This window comes from Manacus candei, unplaced genomic scaffold (assembly GCF_025592945.1).
Source record: "Manacus candei isolate 608988 ecotype Guabito, Panama unplaced genomic scaffold, ASM2559294v1 h1tg000014l, whole genome shotgun sequence".
In the NCBI taxonomy this organism is placed as follows: domain Eukaryota; kingdom Metazoa; phylum Chordata; class Aves; order Passeriformes; family Pipridae; genus Manacus; species Manacus candei.
In genome coordinates, this window is record NW_026138062.1 from 49034183 (window position 1) to 49040537 (window position 6355).

At 35.7% G+C, this 6355-nt stretch overlaps 1 long non-coding RNA gene across 1 annotated transcript in view; it reads left to right on the forward strand.

The window, feature by feature from the left end:
- The window catches only part of LOC127467485 (uncharacterized), a 77270-nt gene extending 71152 nt beyond the window's left edge, over positions 1-6118 (forward strand). The window contains exon 4 of the long non-coding RNA XR_007903149.1: positions 6029-6118. This is a non-coding gene — a long non-coding RNA (uncharacterized LOC127467485). The remainder of the gene's footprint in view (positions 1-6028) is intronic.
- Positions 6119-6355: the final 237 nt, after the last annotated feature.

Consider the following 6355-nt stretch of genomic DNA (forward strand, 5'->3'; position numbering starts at 1 on the left):
TTAATACATTGTGATTGCTTAAAAAGAAAGCAAAAGTTCAAAGAAAAGACATTTCTTTTTTGTTGTTTTGTCAAAGCACATTACTGAATTTTCATGAAAGCATAATATTGTAAAGCCTTATCTCCTTTTTTAATTTTTTTTTATTTTTTATTTTTAAGAAAAATATATTATTTCAGAAATAATTATTTTAGTCCTTATGATAATATTTTCTTTTTTACTACAACTATTAAGGGACAGTGTTTTTGTCAGGAGTCTAATGTATTAAAATTGTATTCAGGATTCAATATTTTACAGTTCCTGTTTTCAAACTCTAACAACATCTATACCCAGCACCCTACTGGTAAATATATTTTCTTTGATCATTGCAACATTACTGATTTGGGTGATAAATATTACATCAACAGATACTTTTGCTTTTGTTAGCTCAGTATGAGGTTTTCAAAAAAGAGACAGTTTCTTTAAGGCCAAACAATTTATTTTTTTTTTGTATTCTGTATTTTGTTTTTTATTTTGGGCTATGTTTTCACCACTAAAGTAGTTTTTACATGCAGAGTATCAGGAACAGATGGAATTTTTGAAAGGGAATGCATCTGGAACATAAATGATTTTGGCTTATCAGAAGTGGAAGGAATAATATTTAATGTCACATTTAACAACATTTGTTCCCTGTTGTTCAAGTGGAATCTCTTACCCAGGACTTTGTGGGCACATACAGGTGATATGGGAGTCAAGATTTTCTCTATAGTAAAAACTGACTTACATAATGAATGGATCTTTTTCTTTGAAGAAAGGATGAAAGTAAAAATGTGTATTCCAGAGAAGGTAGTTCTCCCAGAGAACATTTGGGCCCTGCACTTGCCCACATCTCTGGCTCACCTTAGGAGTATTTATGTTATTAGAGTAGTACCTGATAACATGAGTCGTGAACTGGATCCTCACAGTAGAAACATACATTCAAAAATATTTTAAAAAAATTTAAAATCCCAATACCTGATAAAAGGATTGGTAATCTATGGATAAGACAGACAACAGATGGATATTGATCAACATCAAACATGGACTTGGCACACAGAAAAATAGGTTGTCTCTTTGTGGCAAAGATACAATCAAATGCAAATAGGGGTGGTTTCTTTGGGGCAACAGATCACTCAGGAACTCAACAGGACTCTTTCATCTCTTTTTTTTATAAGCAATAATCACACAACATTTTATATCCAAGCTTGATATTTGAAGGGTAGGAACTCCTGTTTCAGTCATCCTCTAGTCCACAGAGCATTGCAGGTATCCATCTGCTCTTGCCTTTGCCTGCTACATGTAATTGTGCACTTTTGAACCCTCCTTCATTTCTCCCCTTCCCTAGTTAGACTTCTGAGGTCTATCATTGCCACTTCTCCCTGAGATCTTGAAACTGGATCATTAAAACTTCTTTTTTTCCCATAACGATCCAAATATTTTTGAAAAAAATGCTGAAAATATATTTCAGGACAGTTAACATTCCCCCAATAAAAAACACAGGTCAAAACAAAACAAAACAAAAAGTCACTGCAGTGTTGTTAAATTTTAATAAAAGGATCTAAATGAAAATGAGGAAGTTTTTTTGAAAAGAAGTTAAAAAAATAATTAAAATTTAAGACAAAATTTAGCATGTGACACAGAGACTATTGAGAGACAATATGGAAAGTGCAGTACCCATGCACATTGCGTATGGTGATGAAATTGAGAAAAAACAGGAATGACTAAGCAGCAAAGTTAAAAACCATCTATTTAGAATCAATCGTGTACTAATAAAAAAATGTGAAGGTTGCATTGAAATGAAGAAAATAGAAAATAGAAAGTATTGTAAGCTCTGGAAGGCTAAGTAAGAGATCATCCCTCTCCATGGAGGAAGGTCAGCAGTGAAGTCATACAGGATGCTGTTCTCAGACCTGCTGCTTAACGGAGACATGAAAAAGGGCACGTGTTCTGACAGTTTGCTGATGATAGGGTTCTTCAAGGTAGAAAGGATGAAATCTATTGCAGCAAATTGCAGGCTGTCCTTACAAGATTAGGTGACTGGGTAAGAAAATGGAAGATGAGAGTAAATGTAGGTACATGTAAAAGAATGTATGCATATAACAATTTTAGCTTTACATACAAAATGATACTCTGAACTCACCTAGCCACAGGAGAATGAGACCTTGGGGCTGAGATAAATAATTCCTTGAATACAGCCATTCAACACCAGTAAAAATAAACAAAAAAAGACTCACAGAAAAAGAAACAGAGAACAAAACAGAAGGTACTTACACAAAGCCATGATTTGCTCCACATGGAACACTGTCTAGCTGTTCTGGTTTCTTCGCATTGAAAAATTATACATTAGAGCTGGAAAAGGTTCAGAGAAGGTAAGCAAAGATGATGAAAGGTTTCATAGTATTACAAGCAATGACTGAGATACTTGACACTCTTTATCATGAGACAGACATGATTCTGGAAGCTCTGCTGAGCTCTACAATATCATGAATGGCACAAAGATCATGTATAAGGATCATTTGATTGCTCCGTACTCCAGCACAATCACTAGGGCCCATGAGAAGCCAGTGAGATACAGATTATTCAGACAATTCACAAAGTTCAAGAAAGGGAATTCTCAAAATGATTCCCAGGTAAAAATGATCTTTCTTTTGTCTTAATTCTTTATGTGAATTGGGAAAAAAATCAGTAGTTATCTCGTAGGAAGTAGTTAAGAAGTAAATTTTTCTAATGATTTTTGAAACCGAAAACTAGATCTTGAAGCCAAACAATCAAAGGACAGATTTTGCAAGGTGGCAGGTCTCCTCTGGGTTTGCTTTGCTCCTCAGTCCTGATGTAGGAGACATGTTGAGCCACAGGCAATGTAGCTGAAATGAAATGCCGTGCTTTCAAATTTGGTACCAACTTGATTTTTGCTTTGCAGTGACATTTAAGATGTGTCAGCATTGTGATCCTTCTATGTTTAGAGACAGAGAAATAAGACCTTTACATTACCTCCAGAGAGAAATTGTTCCTATCAGCCAGACCCACTGCTTAGGGCTGCTTTGGTACTCTTCTTAATTGGATTAATTTTTTTTTTTTTTAATGGAGAGCTAGATTTCAAAAATGCAGTAGATGAGGTACTTATAGTCAATTTTGACAGACATGTCATGATTAAAATACTGGCTGGGGTTCTGTAAAACCTCAAATCTGTTCTAGCTTTGTATGTAGAGATCTGTATCCGCAGAATCCCAAAAGATGGATCTAGAGGAACAGGCTAGTATTTGAATAATGAGGAGGGTGACAAATTTTAACTCTTGGTTAATGCAGCTCTTTACAGAAATTATCATCAAGAAGAGGTGAGAATCCAGGCATTTCTCTCACTAGCTGAGAGCCTTGGTGTCTGAGCTAGTGAATTATCTTAATCATTGTTGCTGATAATTTAACATATAAATTATAAATGATCCAAAAGAAGAGATTGAGGGAAACTAGTATGGAACGGTTTAGAGTGATAAGAAATTTGAGCAGCTGTGGAGGTGTGCACACAAAACACCTCAGCCAGATGTGGGAACTATGATTAAACCTTTCACACTTTGAATAATGCTCAGACCACTGGGTTTTTGTGTAGAAATAGGTGTCTCTGGTTCTCTCTTCCTCTCTTCCAGCCAGGTTCCAAAAATACAAGGGTGTTTTAAAAATATTTATCAAATTTTAATTTTTTTGTCCTAAAATTCAGTTTGATTTGAACCTGTTTTCCCTTTAAATTTTTCATTTGACTGCTAAACTGGAAATATAGGATTCAGATAGAACAATGTTTAACTGCCACTTAAATTGGAGAAAGTTAACTGCCTCAGCACTTGTAAATTATCCTGTTGAATGACAATTTTGCATGTCTAGATGCTTAAATGCCTCTAAAAATGTGGACCTTATTGCTTGGGTAGTGTATTTTGTAGATATTAAAGCACTGCAGCGAATTGCTTTTATTATTTGCAATAGTAAGGTGTGTGCTTCTTTAGCAAAGTATCCCTTTTTCATTAAGGTTAACTAGTTGATAAGTTAAATAGCAAAGGCATAAAATAAAAAAAGGAAAATGCCTTATATGCCTTATACAGCCTGGTATAAGAAATCTCTTTTTGTCTTAGCTGTTCATACTTCCTCCTTCTTTTTTTAAGACCACCCCTTTTAGCATAGAATGAAGATATATCCCACTTGGGAGTTAAATATCAAAAAAAAAAAAAACCCAGTGCAAGACAGTAAAACAACTACAAAGAGTAAGAAAATGTAATGACTGCAAAAAAAGTGCAAACTTTTTTTCAGGTCATTGACAGCCAGAACTATGCAAAGGATTAATTTTGCTTCTTATCACTGGGGTGTCTTTCCTAGCACAAAAGGAAAATTGCTTAACAGCAAACACACCAGGCTCTACAGCAGTGACTCATGAGTGAGCTTATGGGTGACTAATGCAACATGACATACCATAAGTTGCCTATGAATGCAGATTTTGAATGCCAGTGGATGATCAGAGCTGGTGGTTGAATTCTTCTTGAGAAAATGGGAATAACTAAAATGGAAAGAAAAGATGGTTGTCCAGAGAAATCATGGGCAATATAGGAAGCGTAAAGGAACAAGCCAGATAGTACTACAGGGCTTTGGCTCTGCACTGCACAGGTTAGCAACTGGTGAACACCACTCAGAGGGTAAATTTGTACTAAATCTGCTGCACTTCAAAGTCAGGCTTCTTCTAGCCTCTTCAAATCCCTCTCCCTTATATTCATGTATTAGCCACTCTTCTGGCACAATATTTAGCAATCATGGAATGGATTGGGTTGGAAGGTCATCTAGTCCAAACCCCATTTAATGAACAGGGACATCATCCAATCTGGTTGCTCAGATCCCCATCCAACCTGATTTTGAATGCTTCTGGACAACCTCTACCAGTGTTTCACCACCCTCATTGTAAAAAAATTTCTTCCTTATATCTATATCTTATATCTTATATCTCTTATATCTTATATCTTTTATCTTATATTTTATATCTTATATCTTATGTCTTATATTTTATAATCTATCTTATATCTAGTCTAAAACTACTTTCTTTTAGTTTCAAACCATTATCCCTTATCTTATAACAACAGGCTCTGCTAAAAAGTTTGTCCCCATCTTTCTTGTAAGCCTTCTTTAAGTTTCAAAAGGCCAATCACGCAATGAATTACTTAAACTCACTGATATGATGAAAAAATAATCAACCAAAAATAGGTTTTGTGTTTGAGCATCAAGCTCAACTGACTCCCAACCATTAAATCCCACACAGCCTGCAGCTGAAGACAGAACAGAGCAAGGCTGTGCTTTGTGATGAAGTTGAAAGTTACACTGAGTTATGAGGAACATAAAGAGCTCTACTAGGTTCCATTCTACTCTCGTTTGGGTTGTGAGTTCTCACTGTTTGGTTCTGAGAATACATGGAGACTATGTTAGTTGTATCTGTCAAACACACCAGCTACAACACTCCTGGTCCTCCATTTAACTTTTTGTGCATGCGTGGGTGTGTGTCTCCCAGTTTTCACAAAGTATTACATAGCATTATACCTCATAGTAGCTGTATGTAGATGTGTGATGATTAGGTGTTACTCAGCTACAAAATCAGACTCCTCATTTTTTATTAACTAGAAAAAAACCTGAATACAGTAATGGAAATATTAACTCTAAACTATAAAAGCAGAATTCAGTTATGTGAATAAGGCACCTAGACTCTTACCTGTAAGTCAGTGGTTGTTCCTGTTAAATAGAACCCTGATCTGTCCCCATTGTGCTTGTGGGCTATGCTGCAATGGGTCATGGCTTATCTTGAATGGCAATACTTTGGCAATATTATAGAAAAGCAGGAAGGAGGAGCCAGGACACTGCTGTAACCAAAGACTGTGGTCCCATGGTGAAGAAATAAAAAGGTGACCACATAACAATAGGAAATGAAAGGTAGCATCTGCTGGACAAGCCTGGGACATTTCAGATAGTTTTACAAGTCTTCTCGTCAATGCAGGTTATTGGCAACTTTGAGACAGGACCTTGGAACTGCAGCAAGATGTTGGTACCAACAAGTGAATTAACAAGGATAAAGGACTGAGAAGAAAGAAGGTAGTGGAGAGGTGGATAGCCTGGCTTTCATATATATCAGAAGAAGCTCTACTTATGTTAATTCTAGTGGACAATACAGATTGAATGTGTTCCCGACAAGTAATAAATGAATGAATCTCTGATGTGATGATATATACATCTAAGCATTTTTATTATTGAATACTGGTGTGAGAGAATTTCTGTTCTGTTTATTTAGGGTGGTGGGAGATGAGAGAATTAATTGCTAGCATAT